Source organism: Lissotriton helveticus, chromosome 1_1 (assembly GCF_964261635.1).
Source record: "Lissotriton helveticus chromosome 1_1, aLisHel1.1, whole genome shotgun sequence".
In the NCBI taxonomy this organism is placed as follows: domain Eukaryota; kingdom Metazoa; phylum Chordata; class Amphibia; order Caudata; family Salamandridae; genus Lissotriton; species Lissotriton helveticus.
The window spans coordinates 94199941-94223958 of record NC_136057.1 but is presented as its reverse complement, the minus strand read 5'-3'; the positions used below and the strand labels follow the sequence as shown (position 1 = coordinate 94223958).

Sequence of the window (24018 nt, the reverse complement as noted above, 5' to 3'; positions counted from 1 at the left end):
GGGCTATGAGTTATGGAAGGAAACAATAGACCTTAAATCGGTTTGGGGTTCAAGGGCCTGGCAGGTACGAGGCACTGAGGCTTTGCACCGTGCATGTCTCATCCCGAATCATATGTTGTTTTTGAATGAAACCATTTCCCAGACCACATGCTTTGGATTGGCTACATCTAAAAGGTTAAACACCCCGTCTTTCCCGGAGTTGGAGGAATATGAGAATTGGAGTAATTTTACTCAATTGTCCATTAAAGATATACAGGCTCTGCTTCTTAATTCCTCCTTTAACATTTCCAGTATGAATCCCAAGGGTTGGCTGCTTTGGCACCGTAGTGCTGATTCTTGCCAAAAAAGATTTTTAAATATAACTGACGGTTTTAAGACTGTTAGATCAGATCCCCGGTTTGATTTGAGTCATACTGTCACCTCTTACTCTGTGGGCAAGTTGTGTCAAGCTTGGCTGAAACATTCAACTTTACCTGCGGTTAAGTATCACCTTTCCAAATTGAATGCAGACGTGGATTTGAATGATTTCATTAAAGGCCCAGCTAGTGGCAGGTCGAAAAGGTGGTTATATGGAGTTTACAATGAAATTTGGAAACTCTCACAGATTGAGGCTGCTTCACGCCTTAGGGCTATTGATCAGGCGAATCTTGAGAAAGTGCTTGCAGTGGTTGACAATAGCATTAATGTGCTTTCCTCTAGAATTTACACATTAGATAATATTGTGTCGTCTGTTGTTGATATTGTGCATGATGAAGTGTCAGTATTATACCATGGTCAAAATCAATTACGGTCAATCATGCAGTTTGCATGGACACTTCAGACTCTGAAAATGGGTAAAGTTCCCTGGGGATACATGAACGTTTCCTCTTTATTTGCACCGTTTAATTTGACAGACAAACAACGCTTGCTTTCAATGCGTGATGCTTCCTTTTCTATGCTACATATTGAAAGGTTGGAATCTTTACCTTTTTCTGTGGCAGAAGCCACTGCTGCTACGTGGCTTATCCACGGTTTAATAACGCTGCCTTTTGCTTTATATAAATTTTCAAATTGTATGAAATATGTGCCAATAGGTCGTTTTGAACCCTTAGGTAGCGGTTTTCTGCATGAGGTCTGGTCACTCCCATACACATACAGATGTTTCAAGGATGAACAGGAGGTTTATCTAACAGGGGATGAGTGTACTGAGACGCCAGATCATTCTTTAATGTGCAGACACATACAGTTACACGGTTCATGTAACAAGGACCGACCGAATATGGCTTGCGTTTTACAGGGCACGCCAGTTCCTGCTATCATCCCCACGTTTAAATTGTTAGAGAATGGTAGTTATTTAATGCTCAATAATGAAAACTGTTGTGGGTTAATTAAAGGTATAGCTTTCATAGTAACAGTAAGTGAGCGAGTTATTTGCTGCAGAAATGTTCTTTATCCTCCCACACGTGAACATAGGGAGTCTTCCATTTGGCCACAGATACCGACCTTGGGAGCAGAATTCAGCGGCATGGCTAGAATAAGAGCTCTATTGTCCCAGAAAGAGGTGGCCTTGAGCTCGGCCCGTGAAACTTTCGTGCTTCACATTGCTAACACGCGTACGGAGGTTCAGGCTCTTTTAAATACTGATTTGCCTTTGCATTTCGGAGCCATGGTTCGTTCTATCTTTAACGCATCCTCCACAACAGGCCTAGCACATTTTTTTAAAGTTGTTAGCGGTGGTCTCGTGACTTCCTTTGAGAAGATTTTTGGAGTCATCCCTGCCTTCTTCCATTCTATTTTTTCATCCTTATTTGGAGGGTTCCCGTTTTTACTTGCATTAGCGGCTGGCGCTTTGGTGGTTTTCTGCCTTTTTAAATATGGATGCCCTTCCTGTGCAAGACCACGCTCAACTGCTACTGACGCGGTTTCGCAACCGCATGCTTGATTATTATGGCACACTGCCGTTGGCGACTCCAAGCACGGCGTTTGGATTATCTTTTCGGTTCTCCTATTTCACCTGTGTCCAGCCTGTATTTCGCTGCCTGACCTGTGATTTCCTTTGGGCCATTGATTTGTGTCTCTGCGGACCGATATCTTCTGACGTCGATTTTGATCAACTGATGAGTCCTATCATTGCTCACGAGTTGGTTTGTTCTGACGAAAGGATTATGGCCTTGGCGGTGGCACATGGACTAATGGGTCCCTGGGATGTGTTGTCGGCAGCGCAAAATTTCTTGGAACGAAGTTTTCTTGAGAACCCACCGAGCTGTCCTCTGATGGTTATAGAGGATCCGGTGCTGGGAGATCACGTATGTTCCTTTCATCTTTTAAATTGGATGGCTGAACTGTTTTCGGATGAGGACAGTGACTTCCTCCTGGAGGCTGTTGCAGCTTACTTTTCATATACAGTCTTATCATAAACAATGCCTCGAATTGACATGCTGATTAATAGCATTTCCTTGATTTTATTGACTTTTGGTCAAGACATTTTATTTTTTGCTTGCCTATTGGCTTGAGCCACATTATAATTGTGGGCTATTTTTTAGCATTAGTTTTTATAATTGAATTTTTATTCATGCTCATTTATTGTTGGATTCTGCTCTCATGTGATGGCACTTCTGTTGTCTTATTTAGTCCGTTCTCGGATCATGGGGGGGTGTTATATAGCTCCTATATATCCTTATATCGTGTTAAGTTAGCATAGGTACATTTGAGATTTAAACGCCATTTTTCCTTTCTTGCAACTTCTGCACACGACCCTTAATTGTTGACTTAGCTTTCAACCTAGTTGTTTGCCGTGGTGTATGTGAGAATAATATGTTATTGCTCTGATATCAGTTTTGTTTAATAAACCATGTCTGCACGGAGAGTGCTGAAGTTTCAGGAGCAACACGATATGGAATTGTTATGAGGTCTGATCTCCACGCCTTCGTAGTCATAACACAAGTGCAGCCTTTGCCAACTTGGGCTTGAGGCGGGATTGATATTGCTTTGCACGAGAATTGTTAACACACTTGATGCGGTGCACATGCAGAGAGAGCTGGTGTATGCTGATGTGATTCCTTCATGCTAGGACACTAAGGTATGGGCCCGCCCTAAAACAACCCAAAGAGACCTTCTTAGCTAATAATATAATATATGTGTTAGGGAGGGTGAGATATAAGTGTTGTTAACTCTTATTCATTACAGCATGTTAACATGCTGTCACCATTCGCTTTTTATGTCTTAGTAACTATGCTGATAATTTTGATACTGATAATAAGTATACTTGTATTATCTAAGATACTGCGCCTGAGAAGACGGCATTAGTAAATAAACATTTCAAATGCACATGTGTCTTCTTTACTCCATGTTCTGGTTTGTAATGATAAATATAACGAAAGAGTGTTCATGAGTCCCACGTACCCTGAGGTACTGTAAGTTCATGTTCTGGTTTGTCTAAACATTGGGAGTTTGATATGTCCAATGAGACACTGTAGCTAGCTCGGTAAGGGGTGAGTTGGTTGCTAAGGTAAGTTTTGGGACACCCTAATTTGCCGAGGTTCCACTCCTCTGTGCACAGTTCTGTGTGAGTACAGAAACCCTGCAACAGTCCATGATTGTATATTTCGGACTGAAGAGGAAACGAAGGGACGAGTAGACCTCACAGACACTCCTTTATCTGACCCCCAAGGAGAGTTGTATGTGGATGGCTCATGTTTTAAATTACCAGATGGCACGACAACAGCTGCATACGCCATCACGACCCTCAGAACCGTAGTGGAGGCCTCTCGGGTTTCCTATCATTCAGCGCAAGCAGCTGAACTAATAGCCCTGTTAAGAGCATGCAAATTGAGTGAAGGCTTAAGAGTAAATATTTTCACAGACAGCCAGTACGCCTTTGGCGTAGCTCATAGTTTTGGGCGTCTGTGGAAAGAGCGAGGGTTTCTCACTTCCCATGGTCAGAGAATACAACATGGCCCCCTGATTGAACGGCTGTTGAACGCATTAACATTACCAGAGAAGGTGGCCATTATCAAGTGTAGTGCGCATAAAAAAATCATTGATACCACAGGGGAGGGAAATGCCTTTGCTGACCAGGTAGCAAAAGAAACAGCACAAACAAAATTGTCCACTATGTTTCCCAGTGCTTCTGCAAGGGGGTGGCGGAGAAAACAGTGTTTGATAATACTATAGAGAGTGTTCGAGAATTACAGAAAGAGGCTACCCCTGATGAAATGATGCAATGAGAACAAGAAATAGGGAGATTAAATAAAAATAACTGCTGGATTGATTTAACAGAAAAACAGCGATGGCTGCTGCCAAATGCACTAGTGTATGCAGTAGTCACTATGGCTCACAGTCCCGCTCATATTGGTGCGAAAGGTATCTGTGCACTTTTAGACCCCGTATGGAACAATTGGAATATTCCCAAAATTGCTGCACATGTGTTGAACTACTACATGGTTTGCTTGCAGCATAATCCGGGGGGGAGGGTTAGGAATTAGCATTTAAAAAACCTTGCAAATTCACTGAAAAAACCATAGGTTTCAGGCCTTATATAGTTAGGAATTAGCATTTAAAAAACCTTTGAAATTCACTCAAAAAACTATAAGTTTTAGTGGTGTTATAGTTAGCTGGACATTTTACTCATACAAAACCATTGAAATTTCTCCTATATAGTTGTACTAGCTATATTTCGCGCACCCGCAATCCACTGCTGATGATGTCACATATTAGATCATTCATGACATGGTCAGTGACATCACTGATGACATCTCAAATGACATCACTGAGCAATTTCAATGGTTTTGTATGAGTAAAATGTCCAGCTAACTATAACACCACTACACGATCAATATAGGGGGGCTGAATGATTGGCGAAAAAGAGCCAGACTCACTGAGTTTGTTAAATCTGAACCCATAGATATCCTGTGTATGCAGGAAACGCATCTCTCATGGGCAAAAAGAAAGTTGTTAAAATTTGGTGGTTTTGAGATGCTCTCATGTTCCACCCAGACTTCAACAATAAGAGGTGTGGTAATCTTGGGAAAAATAAACCTGGGAGGGGTCAAACGGGCCAAATCAGATCCAGCAGGGAGATGGGCTATAGCAGAATTAGGGTGTGGGTTAACGGTCTGTGGAATCTATGGATCAAACCATGATGATCCCACAGTATTTGAAGTAGTGGAAAGTGAGTTGTCAAGCTGGCCCGCACCAATCCTGGTATGTGGTGATTTCAACATCTCAATTGACTTCTCCAGTAATGCTCCCTATAGTGGAAGGAAACCTAGAGTTTCAAGGGCACTCCTATCCATGATGACATCACATGGTCTGGTCGATATATGGAGCTCAAAACACCCTGATGACCCAGGCTTTACATATTCTTCCTGTCCCCATCAGAAGTACTGCAAACTTGACTATGCTTTAATCTCCTCAGGAGAGATTGGGAAAGTTAACATTAAAAAGCTCCCCAAAATCCTATCGGATCACAACCCGCTAATGATTAGCCATAAAGGCTTAGGTCCAACTAGAAAAAGAAGATCTTGGACATTCAACCGTAAACTATTAGCTGATGCCGCATTTATAGAACATCTACGAAACTGGACATGCGAGTTTTTCGACGCAAATCAATACAGTGCCTCGAGAAACTCGGTCTGGGATTCATTTAAAGCAGCACTAAGAGGGGAAGTAATTAGCTACACAGCCCAGGTAAGGAAAAAACAACAGGATGACAAGAATAGACTTGGTTAAAGCAGAGGAACAACATTGTCTGGCATTAACTCTGGGGAGGGAGAGTGCTCAGAGCCAAACTAAAATCTGCTTGATTAAAGCCGAGATACAGAAGCAACTGGCCGATAGGGCATCCATAGACTACTGGACCTATAGGAAGAAAATGTATGAGACAGGGGAGCAGGCCGGGAGGACACTATCCTTAAGAATTAGGCAAGATAGTGTTAAAAATACCATAACCTGCATACAGGATGAGGGACAAGACTATTCTGAGCCCGTAAATATTGTATCTATATTTGAAAAATTCTATGAGAATTTATATAGGGAAGATGCAAAGGATACTCTCTCAGATGCCGCATGTAGGCATTACCCAGACTTAGGCCCCAAGCTAAATCAAGACGAAAGGGCAAGCCTCGAGTGCGATATAACCATGGAAGAAATATCAGAAGCATTGTCTCAGCTAGCCGCAGGTAAAGCTGCTGGCTCTGACAGCATACCTTTAGAGATCTATAAATGCTTGAAGATTGAGATAACACCATATCTATTAGACCTTTTTAATGGAATTATATGCACTGGTATAATACCAGAAACATGGAGAGATACCAACATCGTGGTATTCCATAAAAAAGGTAAGCCAAAAGAAAGTACTGGCTCCTATAGACCAATCTCTCTTATAAATTCCGATAACAAATTATATGCCAAAATCATAGCCACAAGGCTGGGGAGGGTCATTGGTGACCTCGTCTCCCCTTGGCAGCATGGGTTCATCCCTGGTCGTGGCACAACGGACCACGTGAGAAGAGCTATATCTATATTTGAGGCCCATGCTGGGGGGGAGGTGGTCGCCATGATCCTCCTCGATGCCGAGAAGGCATTTGATCGTGTTAGATGGCAGTATCTCTGGGATGTACTGCAGGGGAGAGGCTTTGGTCCAAAAATATTGATAGCTATTAGGGCCATGTATCGCGACCCGATGGCTTGCATACAGATGATGGGTCTGAGTTCGGCTAGGATCATCATAGAAAGGGGCACCCGCCAGGGGTGTCCCTGTTCACCAATTTTATTTGCCCTGTACATAGATCCATTGATTAGGGAGATATTGGCGAGCAATAGTATAAAACCAGTCATAACCAATGGGTTTGAGAGCAAAATCCTCGCATACGCTGACGACCTAGCAGTTTTAACACCGGATCCGGTAGAGACTATGCGAACATTAGTAGAGATTACCAAACAATTCGGATATTGTTCTGGATACAGGTTAAATGAGGAAAAAACACAGGTGATCTGCTCAAAGAACATAATAAAAATGGATCAACGGTATGTCGATTCTGCTACATATCTGGGGGTTATTATTAGAGCAGAGACTGGGCTAATTATACAGGATAATTTCAACCCACTCCTTAAAAAAATAGAAACAGACCTAAAACGCATGGATGCACTACATCTATCTATCATCGGCAGAACAAATGTTTTGAAAATGACAATGCTCCCCAAACATTTGTATCTATATAGATCTATACCATTCTTGATCGAGGAACAAATATTAAAAAAAACTGAATCCATCTTTAATAGCTTCCCGTGGCAATATGGCAAGATTAGAAGAGCAGCTAAATATATGTCTCTTCCCCAGGAACTAGGAGGTCTGGGTGCCCCAAATATAAGATTCTATCACTGGGCATGCTTAATAACCCAGATGTCTATTTTATTCCAAGGTGCTGGGGGGAAGAGTTATATTAGGGATCCAGCCTCCAATTTGTATACTCCCCCCCCAATATATGTGCTTCTTATGGGGCAGGAAGCCGTGGGTGCCCTATTGAGAAAAAATGGTCGCAGATTTTTTAAGAAAACAAGGCTCAAGATTATATTGGGAGCATGGGATGTATGGAAAAGAATTCAGAAATATATGCAGATTCCCAGAATTAATAGATATTCACCTTTATGGAAATCAAGTTTCTTCCCGAACCTTAGTATGGATGGGGCATGGAAATGTTGGGAGCAACACGGCATTCAGACGATAGGCGATATTATGTGCAATGGTAAATTGATGTCATTCGAAGCTATTCAACGGAAATACGATCTATCTATAGACCATAGTTTTAAGTATATCCAAATTGCACGAACTTTTAGAGCAGATGTAATTACCGCTTGCTCTCTCGCTCCTAGCCCCATCCTTGATTATCTAGTGAACGATGGCGGCAGGATAAGGGTAGTTTATCAGGAGCTGCTGGGTAGGTTACCCAATGATCTTGAGAAGCATGAGACAGCCTGGGCAATGAAATTACAGGACCCAGATGCAGATCTTGATAAAGCCCTATCCTTAGATAAGCAGGTTCTTAGGTCCTCTAATCTGAAGGCTCAACACTTCATGACTCTCTTCAATCTATACTATACTCCCGCTAAGCTGCATGACTCGGGGATGAGGGAAGATAGTAAATGTCCTAGATGCCAACAAGATTCGGCCGATCTGGTTCATATGTTTTTTCTCTGTGATAAACTGGCCACGATTAAAACCGAGATCGAGAAATTTCTGGAGGGGCTGCTAGGTTTGAAGATCAGCCTATCCCCAACAGTTATGATACTCGGGATTGATGGCAAATTAGGGTTGAGTACAAGGAGAGAGGTAGAGGCTTTATTCTTTATAGCAGCAGCCGTTTTACAAATTTTGATATCAGCTGCCTGGAAGGACTCCTCTTCCCCCACTTTTTCAATGTGGTTGGCCAGATTCCTCACTATACATAATATAGAATCCTCTCTGTATTCTTATAAAGGTAAAAAAATGCGGGACTTCGGCCTCGAAATGTGGGCACCAGTGAAGTTATGGAGGGAGGGTACATCTGCCAACGGTGCTTTTATGTAATTTATCATCATTCAGTTTGAATTCTGTCAACCTCTTTAGACAAGTGTATATATGTATATAGTTATAAATCTACTTTTTTATACGGATTGATTGTCTTACATATTTTCTGCAGATCTAGGCAATAATAATACCAAATCTAAATGCTGTATTGATGTATTAACGGGATGATTTAGTATATGAAATTTTGTGATTTTTTATTGATGTATCATATCTGTATCTTTGATGTCTGTTTTATATTATGTCAATTCTCAATAAAAAATAAAAAAAAACACTGGAGCATATATCTTGAGACATAGCAAAGGCACATCGGGGTACCAGTCCCTACAATTTTGCCAAGTTTGGTGGAAAACCATTCAGCCGTTCGAGCTAAAAGTGAGTCCAACCGCCCTATTGAAATTAACATGGGGAAAACACGTTTTAGGACCCCCCTTTTATCTCGGCCCCCGATTGACGTATCACCCCAAACTTTCAGGGAAGGAGCGGAGAGCCGCGAGGCAAATTTGAGGAAAATTTCAGGCAGATTCCTCAACCGGCGCCAGAGTTATTCCCAATAGAATGTTGCGATTTCCCTATGGAAAACAATCCTAACTATATATACACCTACTGGCTATCGCCAGTAGGTTATATATATATATATATATATATATATATATATATATATATATATATATATATATATATATATATATATATATATATATATATATATATATATATATATATATATATATTACCTACTGGCGGTCGCCAGTAGGTATATATAGTTAGGATTTTTTCTCTATGGGTTTTTTGAAAATTCTATGTCTAATAACTTTGGCGTTTGTGGACGGAATTGGCTGAAATTTTCAGGAAAATGGCACATTTTGTTTCTGAGCAGCCCTTGAAAATTTGGGGGGGGTTCGTCCAGTGGGGGCCGAGAAAAAAGGGGGGTCCCAAAACGTGTTTTTAACATTGAGTTTTCCATAGGGCGGTTGGCCTCACTTTTAGCCCGAACGGCTGAATGGATTTGCACGAAACTTGGCAAAATTGTAGGGACTGGTAGCCCGATGTGCCTTTTGTAGGTCTCAATATATGTGCTCCAGTGGATTTTGAGAAATTAACGTTTTAAAAAAGATATATATCTGTAACAGCGGACCGGTTAGCGCTCTGGTTCGCGGACTTTTCGCGCAACGGAGCTTTGTGAAGCGAAGCTGATTGGTTCTCCGGCGTCTGTCAACATTCCAAACAGTCCGTAGCGGCCGCCATCTTGTCTCTCGGTAGGATCGAGAGACAAGAGGAGGTCAAAACAAAGGGGGAAATAACTATAAGGGGGCATAGTAGATCCTCGCTGACCCCCTAGGTTTGATGTGGAGGTTTTAAAAGGGCCCCGCGGGGCAAAAAAAAATAATAAAAATAATAATTGAACGGCTGAATGGATTTGCACGAAACTTGGCAAAATATTAGGGACTGGTAGCCCGATGTGCCTTTGCTAGGTCTCAATATATGTGCTCCAGTGGATTTTGAGAAATTAACGTTCAAAAAAAGATATATATCTGTAACAGCGCTCCGCTTCGCGTAACGGAGGTTTGCGAAGCTGATTGGTCATTCTGTCACTGGGCTATAGTTGGGCTACATCTGGCTGATATTTGGGCTACATTTGTTTTTTTGTGTGTCTGGCGGCCATCTTTGGGCTACATTGGGCTACATTGGGCTTCATTGGGCTACATTCGGCTAATTAGCAAATAGCTCATCGCAAACTAGGAATGGTAAAGAATCGCTATTTATTCCTTAAAGTTCGCTATTTAGGAAATGCAAATAACTTTGATGATACATATGGCGGTTCATCTCTAACAAGATAAGAAGCATAGGGATAGATTTATGATGACTGGCGCATCACCAGGGATGTGTTAGTCATTCTGTGCCGCTGTTCCGTCACCTATGGTGTGCTGCATTTACAATGCGGCGCATCACGGGGCAAAAACAGCACAGATGCGTGATGTATCTGTGCCGTAAAGGTGGCGCATTGCTGGAGTTGTATCGCAAGTGTGATGAAGGTCCAGCAAGGGTCGGGGGTGCCCCTGTCGCAGGGTTTCTGTTCTCACACAGAACTGTGGACAGAGGATTGGAACCTCGGCGAATTAGGGTGTCCCAAAACTCACGTTAGTAATCAAAAACTATTTAGCAAGCTAGGTACAGTGTCACATTGGATATAACAAACTCTCAATGTTTAGACAATCCAGAATATGAACTTATAGTACCTCAGGATACGTGGAACTCATGAACAGTCGGTCGTTATATATTTCTTAGAAACCAGAACATGGAGTTAAGAAGAACACATGTGTATTTGAAATGTTTATTTACTAATGCCGTCTTCTCAGGCGTAGTACCTTAGATAATAAAAGTACACATATTATCAGTAGCAAAATTACCAGCATAGTTACTGGTACATAAAAAGTGAATGGTGATAGTATGTTAACATGCTGTAAATGAATAAGAGTTAGCAACACTTATAAGCAGCCGCGGGCCGTGGAGGGAGTTACGGTGAGGCAGGGAGGCGGGGAGGGGGAGAAGCAGGGTGGAGAATACAAGTACACATATTATCAGTAGCAAAATTACCAGCATAGTTACTAGTACATAAAAAGCGAATGGTGACAGTATGTTAACATGCTGTAAATGAATAAGAGTTAGCAACACTTATAAGCAGCCGCGGGCCGTGGAGGGAGTTACGGTGGGGCAGGGAGGCGGGGAGGGGGAGGGGCAAGGTAGAGAGGGCTCCACCCTGCTTCTCCCCCTCCCCGCCTCCCTGCCTCACCGTAACTCCCTCCACGGCCCGCGGCTGCTTATATCTCACCCTCCCTAATACACATATTATATTATTTGCTAAGAAGGTCTCTTTGTGTTGGTTTAGGGCGTGCCCATACTTTAGTGTCTTAGATTTGAAGGAATCACATCAGCATACACCAGCTCTCTCTTCATGTGAACCGCATCAACTGTTGTGTATGTGTGTTCGGCAAAGCAATATAAAACCCGCCTCATGCCCAGAATTGGCAGAAGTTGCACTTATGTTATGAGTATGAAGTCGTGGAGATCAGACCTCATAACAATTCTGTATCGTGTTGTTCTTGAAACTTTAGCACTCGCTGTACAGATATAGTTTAACAAGTAAAGCAGATAGTAGACCAATAACATTATTCTCATGTAAACCACGATGAACTACTAGGTGGAAAGCTAAAGCAACAACTAAATGTCGTGTGCAGAAGTTGCAAAAAAGGAAAAATGGCGTTTAAACCGGTAATGAGCCCATGCTAACTTAACACGGTGTAAAGATATCCAGGACCTAGATGACACCTCCTCATGATCCGGAAACGAACTGAATAAGATAATAGAAGTGCCATCTCATGAGAGCAGATTGCAAGTTTATATGTGGACGGTCCGCAAGGTAAAGCATTAAAAACTAGGAAAATTCAATGCTAAAGAAAAATAAAACAGCCAAGTACTTTATCGAGTCTTAAGCCAATAGGCAAGGTAAATAATAAAAACTTGACAATTAAGTCAATGAATTGTCAATGAAATGCTAGTACTCAGCATATGAAACATGAAAAAGGTCTATGACATAACTGTGTATGCAAAATAAGCTGCAACAGCCTCCAACAGGAAGTCACCGTCTTCATCCGAAAACAGTTCAGCCATCCAATTTAAAAGCGGAAAAGAACATACGTGCTCTCCCAGCACCGGATCCTCTATCACCATCAGAGGACAGCTCGGTGGGTTTTCAAGAAAGCTGTGTTCCAAGAAAGACTGTGCTGCCGCCAGTAAATTCCAGGGACCAAGTAGTCCATGCATCAATGCCACAGCCATAATCCTTTCGCCAGGACAAATCAACTCGTGAGTAATGATAGGAGTCATCAGCTGATTAAAGTCGACGTCAGGAGAAACCGGTCCGCAGAGACACAAATCAATGGCCCAATCGAAATCACAGGTCAGGCAGTGAAATACAGGCTGGACACAGGTGAAGTAGGAGAACCGAAAAGATAATCCATATGCCGTGCTTAATATCGCCAACGGCATTGTGCCATAATATTCTAGCATGCGATTGCGGAACAGTGTCAGCAGCTGCAGGGTCGGAGGTTGCATAGGAGGGACATCCATATTTAAAAATGTAAAAAAGCACAAGAGCGTCCGCTGGTAATGCAAGTAAAAATGCAATCCACGAACCAGAGTGGAGAAAATGGAATGAAAGGGAGCAGGGATGACTCCAAAGATTTTCTCAAATGAAGTCACGAGACCACTGGTAACAACTTTAAAAAAGTGTGCCAGGGATTTTGTGGAGGATGCGTTAAAGATAGTCGGAAACATGTTGCTGAAATTGAAAGGCAAACCTGTGTACGGGTGTTCGCTATGTGAAGTACGAAAGTTTCACGGGCCGAACTCAAGGCCACCTCTCTCTGAGACAAAAGAGCTCTTATTCTTGTCATGCCGTTGAAACGTGTCCCAAGGTTGGTATTTGTGGCCAGATTGAAAACTCCCTATGTTCATGTGTGGGAGGAAATAGAACATTTCTGCAGCAAATAACCCGTTCACTTACTGTTACGATAAAAGGAATACTTTTAATTAACTCAGAACAATCTTCATTATTGAGCATCAAATAACTACCATTTTCCAACAACTTGAACGTGGGGATGATAGCAGGAACTGGCGTGCCTTGCAACACGCAAGCCATATTTGGTCGGTGTTTGTTGCATGAATCGTGTAACTGTATGTGCCTACACATTAGTGAATGATCTGGCGTCTCAGTGCATTCCTCTCCATTCAGATAAACTTCTTGATCATCTTTGAAACATCTGTATGTGTATGGAAGCGACCAGACCTCATGAACAAAAGCACTACCTAAAGGTTCATAAAGACCTATTGGTATATATTTCATACAATTTGAAAACTTATATAAAGCAAAAGGCAGCGTTATTAAACCGTGGATAAGGCATGTTGCCAAAAAACCCGCAATCCTCTGCTGATGATGTCACTGAGCATGTCATGAATGATGTAATATGTGACATCATCAGTAGTGGATTATGGGTAATAGTATCTCTAGTTTACTCCCCTATAGCTGTCTTTCTTTTAACATAAGTGTGTGTTTCCTTCCCTTATACTTACTGTTTTTGGTTCGCTTCCAGTTCGCGTACCAGCGAGCGAACTAGGAAGCGAACTAAGAGAAATAGAGGTTGGCACAGTTCCAAATATTGTACCAATTTTTTAATAACGGGGAGGTAGTTCTGAAAAGAACTTTTTTTTTTATTTTTCTGAACATTTTTTTAATGTTTTTGAATTTTTCGGAACAGTTTTATATTTTTTTGGGTTTTTCTTGGAGGGGGCAATGAAAACGATTCATTGTAAAGGGCTCAACAGGAGCAACAAAACAAAAAAAAGAAGTATTTATTATTTTGGGCGTTTCGGACAAACTTGCATATGATAGTCAATAGCTCTGTTGATCAGAGTGATGCTTCTTTCTCCGTAGGAAATGAATCCATCGCAAAATACGCAGGTGTGTTTTACTTCACCAAATCTCATTTGTATATTTGGCACCATCTCCCTGCCCTCTGGTCCCGTTACTTCCGGTACAACAGATCTTCTGGCCATAATAGGGAGATTATCTAGGTCGTTCCGAAACTGTGCAGCACTGTAGTTGTTAGGATGCCACCTAGTCATATGGCGATGCATTGTGTAGTTTCCGAAACTGTATTTTTTGTCGGTCCCTCTGGACAGTCTATCTTGACATATAAGGCAAGTTACGTATCTTGCATTTACTTTTTTCTGACCTTTGGGAATTTTAAAAAATTGCCAAATGAAGTTTTCTTTCCGGTGAGACGTCTTGGGCTGCTCAGGCAAAAACTGCCTCTCTTCGTGCTCGTCCTCCTGTTCCTCTTCTTCTTCTTCTTGTTGAATTACAACTTGAGCAGGTGGTCCACTCTTCCTTGGATGTGGTGGAGGTGGTGGGGAAGCACCAGCTGAAGCTACTAAAGAAGCCATTGCTCAGTGATCACAAAGGGTCTTTCTCTCACAATGATGAAAGTCAGAGTGAGGAAAGAAGGAGGGATTTTCATCATTTGGGAAAAACAAGAGTTCTCAACCAATCAAAAGTGTTCATTTTAGATTATATGACCTAGTCTTACATCATTAGGAAACCAAAAGTGAAATGAACCAATGAAAAGTGTTATTACCAAGTCACATGACTTGCTGTGTTTACGTTAAGCGCTTTGCAGGGCCTCCCGGTTTGCTTCCAGAAACCTGCGCTTTGGCACTCGCTTCGCGTACCAGTTCGCTAACGTAGCACGTCATATGACGTATCACGCGACAACGTGGAACGTCATGCGGACGGGAGGCGTCACGATGTTGTTTTCTAACGCGGCACTTGCGGTAAAGAAACGTTTACCGGCTCGCGGTCTATTTCGCGGCATCAAGGTCAGCTAACGGGAAGCTTCCCGATTCGCGAAGCGGGAACGAAGAAAAAAAAATATTTTAAAAAAAAATTATTCATAAACATATAAAATATATTTTTGGATTTAAAGAAGAATACATTTTACAGCTACAGATATTAGCTGTTAAAAAAACAATGAAATTCACAGAAAAAACCATAGGTTATAGACCATATATAGTTAGGAATTAGCATTTACAAAACCTTGAAAATTCACTGAAAAAACCATAGGTTATAGACCATATATAGTTAGGAATTAGCATTTAGAAAACCTTATTTTACTCACACAAAACCATTGAAATTCCATATATAGTTAGTTGCACTAACTATATATCGCGCACCCGCAATCCACTGCTGATGATGTCACATATTACATCATTCATGACATGGTCAGTGACATCACTGATGACATCACTGATGACAACATCCAGTGATTATGTGTTTCTGTAAAGTTTAAATATGTTTTACATATTGAAGAATGAGTGGATGTATAAGTGTCTGAATGAAGGTTTTAGTAGGTGCGTGATTGACTGTATGAGTGAGTGATTAAATGCGTCTTACTGAATGCACGGGTTAGTGACTAAACTGTCTTAATTTGTGCATCATTATGTCTGTTGTGATGTAAACTGCTGCATGTGTTGATCATTAGCTATACGAGAGGCTATATGTGTTATTAATTGGTTGCCCAAGTATTTCTATGGGAGATTGAGTTTGTGTGGGGGTGGCTGGAAGGTGTGTGACTCTGTGCATAGATGTGTGAGCAGTTTATTCACTAGGTGTATGAGTTCAAGAGTGCATGTGGAAACAGCTACATGGGCAGTTGACTGTGTGCATGAGTGTATTGATGAGTGAATGGATATCTCAATGCTACATGTCATAGTAAGTACATATGTCAAACACAGTACATGTGAGAGTTGGCATATATAAATAACTGTGCATGAGAGCCACTGAGTGAGTGGTTGTATCGATCATTGTGAACTTGTATCAGGGATTGTATAAGAGAGTAAATATGTGTTAGTATATGTTTCAATAAGTAAGGTGTGTATAACTGTATAGTTGAAGAAATGGAGGTGAGATTGTTTCTTTGCATGACTGACTGGGTGTGTGAGTAACTCCATGGATGAGTGGCAGTGTGTGAGTGTCTGTATACACTGAGTGTATCTAAGGTTATATTAGAGTCTGAAGAAGTTTATCGTATTAGCACAAGAATGATGCCAAATGAGACGTCATCAGTGATGTCATCAGTGATGTCATTTGAGATGTCATCAGTGATGTCATCAGTGATGTCACTGACCATGTCATGAATGATGTAATATGTGACATCATCAGCAGTGGATTGCGGGTGCGCGATATATAGTTAGTGCAACTAACTATATATGGAATTTCAATGGTTTTGTGTGAGTAAAATAAGGTTTTCTAAATGCTAATTCCTAACTATATATGGTCTATAACCTATGGTTTTTTCAGTGAATATATATATATATATATATATATATATATATATATATATATATATATATATATATATATATATGGTATTAATGTATTTGTGGCGATAATAAGAGGATTTAAACTGAATGAAATTCGATACAAATTAATCTGAATCAAAAAATAAGTGTATGTTTTATGTTGGTTCCTTTGACTGCAGATACTAGAAAATATCAGAATCATTGAGGAAGATTTATTCTGATAGGAAGAGTTCAAATTCATTTTCTCTTTATCTTACTATTGAGTATCTTTATTCATCCCGAGGCATTATTATTTTTTGTTTATATCTTCTTCAACAGAGGACGCTTCTATCTCTTCTAGGTTAGATTCTTCTGCAAAGATATCCAGAGTGTGTTGAATGCTTTGACGCTGCCTCTCTAGTCATCGAGCCTGATGATCGGGTAGAGTCCTCTTGGACCGAAACGACTTACAAGCGTCGCAGTGTTCCGCCTTGTGCTCCGGAGAGAGGCATAAGTTACAAACTTGATGTAGGTCAGTGCGAGGGTACTTCGCGTGGTACCAAGAAAAGAAATGGAATGGAGTCCGTTCCATTTGTAGAAGGCTGTCCCCGACGGTTGCCCACAAGGTTTTCTATCGATAATGGAGTTTGTCGATTGATCCGAAATGCGGAGAACAAAGAAATGCATACTGAAACAATAAGGTCGAGGGTAGAGTGGACTGCACACTGAGGGGAACCCGAGGAACGGTTTCGAAGCGCAGCAATACACATCCGAACCCGTTGGGGGTAAAAAAAACAATCTAAGAATGGAGTCAAAGCCCATGTGCACTATCACAGAAAGGAGGAGTCACCTTACCTCGTGACTGGAAAGACTTCTTCAAAGAAAAAACAACTTGCAAACATCCGGACCCACCACAAGATGGCAGGAGTATGCAAAGCATGTCAGCACACATGCCTCAAACATAGGATTAATGGCCCCAAATCCCTGCCGTGGTATCTTGTCATGTTGTGGATGAGTGTGCCATGTGATGAGGCAGGATATAGTGCTTGGTGTGATTTAGTCATTTTTGACAAGGTGGAGTGCTGAATGGTTAGGCAATTTTTGATTTTCTTTATTTTTGGGATTGTGTGATATATTGCGGTACCTACCGTATGATGTAAGTAAATAAATTACATTGCTAATATATTATAAGGATCAATCAATCAAGAAATTTGTATAACGCGCTACTCACCCGGAGGGTATCAAGGCGCTTGGGGGAGAGGGATCCGCTACTGCTCGAACAGCCAGGTCTTGAGTTGCTTCCTGAAGGAGAGGTGGTCTTGGGTAAGACGGAGGTGGACGGGGAGGGAGTTCCATGTCTTGGCCGCCAGGTAGGAGAAGGATCTTCCTCCCATGGTGGCTCTTCGAATGCGTGGAACGGCGGCGAGGGCGTGGCTGGTCGATCGTAGCTGGCGGGTGGGAGTGTAGAAGGTCAGGCGGTTGTTGAGGTACCTGGGGCCTAGGTCGTGGAGGGCCTTGTGTGCGTGGGTGAGGAGTCAGAACGTGATTCTCTTGCTGACAGGGAGCCAGTGCAGGTCTCTCAGGTGTCAGGAGATGTGGCTGCGACGGGGGATGTCCAGGATGAGTCGTGCGGAGGGGTTCTGGATGCGTTGGAGTCTTTTCTGCAGTTTGGCTGTGGTTCCGGTATAGAGGGTGTTTCCGTAGTCCAGTCGGCTGGTGACGAGTGCCTGGGTGACCGTCTTCCTGGTTTCGGTGGGGATCCATCGGAAGATCTTTCGGAGCATGCGTAAGATGTTGAAACACGATGATGAGACGGCGTTGACTTATCTGGTCATCGAGAGGGAGGAGTCCAGGATGAAGCCCAGGTTGCGTGCGTGGTCCGTTGGTTTGGGTGCGCTGCCCAGGGCAGGGGGCCACCAGGAGTCGTCCCAGGCAGAAGGTGATGATCCAAGGATGAGGACTTCCGTCTTGTCTGAGTTCAGTTTCAGGCGGCTGTTCATCATCCACTCGGCTACGTCTTTCATCCCTTCGTGTAGGTTGGTTCTGGCGGTGGCTGGGTCGTTGGTGAGGGAGAGGATCAGCTGGGTGTCGTCGGCGTAGGAGATGATGTTGAGGTTGTGTTGGCGTGCGATGGCTGCGAGGGGGCTCATGTAGACGTTGAAGAGGGTGGGGCTGAGCGATGATCCTTGTGGTACGCCGCAGATGACTTCGGTGGCCTCGGATCTGAACGGGGGGAGGCGGACTCTCTGGGTTCTCCCAGCGAGGAACGAGATGATCCACTCTAGTGCCTTCTCTTGGATTCCGATGTTGTTGAGGCGTTGTATTAGGGTGCGGTGGCAGACAGTATCGAACGCTGCGGAGAGGTCCAGGAGGATGAGGGCCGCTGTTTCCCCGTTGTCGAGCAGGGCTCAGATGTCGTCAGTGGCTGCGATGAGGGCGTTCTCGGTGCTATGGTTGGCTCGGAAGCCGGACTGCGAGTGGTCGAGGGATCCGTTCATCTCGAGGAAGGCGGCAAGCTGTCTGTTGACGGTCTTCTCGATGACTTTGGCAGGAAACGGGAGGAGCGAGATGGGGCGGTAGTTCTTGAGGTCGGTGGGGTCTGCTGATGGTTTCTTCAGGAGGGCGCCAAGTTCGGCATGCTTCCAGCTCTCCGGGAAGGTGGCGGTGTTGAAGATGTCCCGGAGTTGGGGTGCGATGACGGAGTCGGCCTTGTTGAAGACGTGGTGGGGGCATGGGTCGGTTGGCGATCCGGAGTGGATGGTGTTCATCGTGTGGATGGTGTCTTCCGTGCTGACCGGGGTCCAGGCGCGGAGGGCGGTGGTGGGGGGTGTTGGTTCTGTGGTTGGGTGCGTGGTCTGTGCGCCAAAGCTGTTGTGTATGTTAGGATGTGGGGTGAGTGTTATTAGGACCGAAGCCTTGCTGATTATCTGCAGAATAACAGGTCTGGGAGGTCACTACTGACTAGAGTAGGCTAGCAGCTGCACAAGCCTTGGGCATGGATCTTATTGAGGATAATATGTGACGGGCACTGGAGCTGGGTAGCAACAGCGCTAGCCTCTGGTTTTCATTACAAGCAGGGTAACAATGCATGTCAATATTGACTGGAACTGGTTGGCAGTAGAGTTGACCTCTGGTTTTGAATATTAACAGGATTTAAGGTACAGGGGTCACTACTGACTGGAGTTACTTAGCAGGATAATAGTTCTCAGGGGGCCAATATTGACTGAAGCTGGTTAGTATGATCACTAGTCCCAAGGTGCTACTAATGACTCAAGTTGGCTAGAATTATAACAGGTACCAGGGGCCAGTACTAACAGGAGCTGGCTAGTAGGCTTACATACAGGCCCATGGGGCCACTACTGACTGGATCTGGCTAAAAGAATAACAGGCCCAAGGGTGGTGGGGGTGCGAGTGGCACCAGTGACCGGAGTTGGCTAGAAGCATTGACAACCTTTGGTATTGATTAAATGCAGGATTCCAGGTCACAGGAGGCACTGCTGAATACAGCTGGCTAGCAGCAGTGGTGGCCTCTAGGAAGAAGGAATTGAGAAAGCATAACTGGATATACTAGTTTCTTTAATACCGATAATTGTTTACACATCATACACATCACTGTCACAACCTGCATTGATATATTACATTACCCAATTACAATATTTTTATATTAATTTGATGTGACTGTTCGCCTTAATATGCCTGCAAAGTTACATGATTCTATTAGGGCTCAGAACCATTTTATTTAGTGAAGTCCATCTGCACACTTTCCTGCATCTTGTAGTAAATTGAACATTGACAAACAGAAGTGTTATTTCCAGAAACAGTGAATTCTGCAGCTTGTCTCTGTATCTTTGATCTGCACCTCACGGACTCCTCACATTCCTCTCAAGAAAAGATCTTGCCTCCTACTCATTAGCGTTGTTTCAGTAACTGTTTCTGTCACGTGTTCATATTTCATTGTCTTGTTTTAGGAGAAAAGTGTATAAAAATACATGGGGAGCATTAGCATTATATACTCCAACTGTCTTTGGGGTGGATGCTCTCGTCCATTGCAAAGACAATTGTGATTTGTTAGTTTGCTTGGCCTTTTGCTATTTTTGCATTAAATGTATGATAGATGTGTTGGTCTCCCGGTGTGTTGTGTTTTATTTTACATAGCACAAGAGATGCTGAGGAAATGACAGTCCAGTATACACATTCTTCATATAAATCAACTCACAGTATACTGTTCTGGAGGTTCAGTCCCACAGACATTATCTCCAACTGAACGCAGACACCCCAGGAAGCATGTGCTTTTCAAACCAGTTGCCCTCTGATGCAGCGTCCTCGCTATTGGATAAGTCAGTGTGTCCTGAATTTTAGGGGGGTTACCGTATCTAGTGCACCCTGTTAGAGAGCGCTCACCTGTGGCAGTAAGATGTTAATAGGCACCTTATCACCTATGCACGGTGCAGGGCTTTAAGTTACAGAGCTCCTCACGCTGTGGAGAAGATTTGGTCACATTTACCCATTTTCCCATATTTGGTCCTGATGAAATGCCAACAGATTGCTTCATGACTACACAAGGCATGAAAAAAGTTGACCTGAAGTATAGACCCCAGCTTACCAGCAGGTCCATAGGTGATCGATACATTCACACAGTGATAGGGGCCATTAGTTCCTCAATTTCTCTGCACTGTTTTTAATCTCAACATGGACCAGGATGATCACATTAACTATATTGTGGCAACTGGTCGATAGTTGATCTTATATTCAGACTTCACCAATCTCACATCTTATGACACAACATCCTCTGTCCTATTATGCTCATCCGGCGTACTTATTAAAAGATCTTCGACAAAGTGCTCTCTTGTGGTGCCCACCAGGGATTGTAGCGCCGGCCTGGTGAGGAGTATAGCCCAATGATGAAGCATGTCACCTTCAGGTGAGTGAACGCAACTTGTCTTAAAAGCACATGCTTCCTAGGGTGTCTGCGTTCAGTTACAGATAATGACTCTGGGACTGAACCTCTGGAACAGTATACTGTGATATGATTGTGTTTTATTTTAACAAATGTACATAGCAGATATTGGCCCTTCCTTGTTTCACAAAAATGATCGGATACCTGCCTCAGAGCGCACTTCTTACAGACGAGTATGGGGTTATCAAGTTGCTGCTACAAGCTCCTTACCTGTGCGAGTTATCAGGAACGATGCAGGGGCAGACCCAAGCTAGTCACATATGGAGAGCAATGACAAATACTGAAGAATTACCAGAGCTTCCAAGCTGGTGACCATTACTTAATTGACCCTGAAAATAAAAGACACGTTTTTAGTATTCTGGTGACTCATGACCATAAAAAACAAAGGTTATAAATTCAATATTGTCTCAAATACTTAAAAAATGGAACTGGATGCGCTGAATCGGATGTTGTCCCAGGTCATGCGTGACACCTTTCACCACTATTGATTATGGGATTTGTAGTTTTGTTTTTCTCATTAAAAGGATGGGCTCTAAAGTCCCAGTGTTCTAAGCGATGTTGGTCAAAATCAGAGGCCTGAGTGAGAGTGAAGCATGACACTGCTCTGCTTAGCAGTGAGATGACTGACAGTTCCCCAGGCCTTCCATTCATTGACAGACAGAGGCTGATCAGCCGTTCATATTTTTTTACAATGGGAAAGAAACTTTTATTGCAGCTTGTGTCAACTGAAGAGATAAAACCCCTGGGCATGTTTAATTGACTACTGACAAACATGAACAATCAATAACATGAGTTTCTGGAAAACTATCAAGCACCCAATCTGAATCAGCCGCCCTTCACACCCAGGAATTCTTGAGGCTTTGGAGAGGGTGAATTGCACGTGGTATAAGAGGAACACCACATCGACTCAAAACTCACTTCTCAGGGATGTACTGAACTGCCAGCCTCATGGCACACTTAGCGAGCTCTTCACCTCCTCCTCCTCACTGTTGACCAGCTATCAGGGCAAATGAGCCTGCAGCAAAGCATCGCTGGCTTGGTTCCACACTGGGACATGCAAGGTGGCCAACTCCATACTCCTCCAAGTCAGCATGCTCTCTGGCCGAGACAGTCCTAACCCCACATGAATGTTCCCCATCAGAACTATTTTATGGGTACTAAGTCATGTTTCTGCTAAATGTATGGGTCAAAAAGTGAAAGATTTTACTAGGAAATGCTGAAAGAGAAATCATGAAGTTTTTCAATATTTCTGAGTCTGCCACAGTACACAGGAGCATTATTTCTCTACAGCAGCAAATCATGTATGTGCCCTGTAGAACGCATGTTTGAATGAAACATGGAATGCATTGCAGCCAACAATCTATGCAACATCATAGCAGAGTGCAAGATAACTTGTGTTATTATTCCAGCAGAACGAAATGTCATTCCTAATGTGTACGTCATTTTAAAGACAAACCCAGGAAAATGTACGGTCTGTGTTGTTCTTCTGCCAGTTAAAAGACTAGCACCATTATTGTGCCAGGAAATAGAATACTATGAGAAATCCTACTTGTTGGCAGGGTGCTGCCTGCCACTATATTGCAGGTTACTTCCAACATAATCTGATTTATACATACATACTCCAGGGTGCTGCCAGCTATAGAGTCTGCACACAGCAGTCTTGAGACACTCAAGTACTCCGTTGGCCCTAACACTAAATATTTGGGACAAGGTACTGAGGCATAGAGAGCTGATCATATTCCTTCCCCATACACTCTGTTCCAGTTACCACGTGCACAATCGTACTTGCTCTCGCCCCAGGAAGCTCCAGGAAGCATTGGACGCCGGACGCCTGGAGCTGTTGTATTGGATCTCACGCGCATGCGTTTGTGTTTGCGTGCGCGTGCCCGTTTGTCCCGGGGATCCTGTGCCTGCATCTGCTCCGCTCTTTCTGAACGCCGAGCGAACGCCGAGCGGAGCGTTGAGTGAAAAGAGGATCCAGGGGCCGTGGAGCCCTGCTGGAGGCCGAGAATTGCAGCCAGAGGCCAGGGGGGAGGTCCAGAGTTTAGCTGAGAAGATTGAGGCGCGAAACCCTGGCACCCGGCACATTAACCTTAAAATTAAACTTAAAATAAAACACAGGCCCTAAGAAGTGCTGTAGGCACCAGCTAAGTTAGAGTTGGTGGCAGCACCTGAGCAGACAATTAGCCAACGGTCGCAGGGGGCTGGAAGAGCGGAGTGCACAGCGACAAGCCGTGAAACAGAGGTAATTATGGAGCAGTTGCCCTACATAGGTTTAAAATATGGAAGGGCTGTAATTGTTTTTCTTAATAATCAAGGACATTAAAAGGAACCCAAAAGCGAAGGCGCTAGTCACATGGGTACAGGTTATTGAATTGGTATTGGCAAAAGGGGCCTCGTGATCTAATCCCAGCAGAGGATTGGAATAGGGAAGTAGCATTTAAAACAGCTATAGGATTGGTGACCTGAGACCAGAGTGCGAGTAACGAAGAAGGAAATCTAAAAGATGGAACCGTCTCAAGCAATAACCCGTAAGACTATAAAACGGGAAAAAGAATGAGATGAACATTCCAGTGGCAGGTGAAGGGAGCGGAGCAGGTAAATCAAAAGGGGCGATGAG

The 24018-nt window shown here is 43.2% G+C and overlaps 1 protein-coding gene and 1 long non-coding RNA gene across 3 annotated transcripts in view; both read right to left on the bottom strand.

Moving 5' to 3' along the window:
• Positions 1 to 24018, bottom strand: part of LOC144755990 (endogenous retrovirus group PABLB member 1 Env polyprotein-like) — a 1167430-nt gene that overhangs the window by 985624 nt on the left and 157788 nt on the right. The gene's annotated exons all lie outside the window — the stretch shown is intronic.
• Positions 1 to 24018, bottom strand: part of LOC144755860 (uncharacterized) — an 84823-nt gene that overhangs the window by 33566 nt on the left and 27239 nt on the right. For both annotated transcript variants that reach the window (XR_013594986.1, XR_013594992.1), the window contains exon 2: positions 21609 to 21727. This is a non-coding gene — a long non-coding RNA (uncharacterized LOC144755860). The remainder of the gene's footprint in view (positions 1 to 21608; positions 21728 to 24018) is intronic.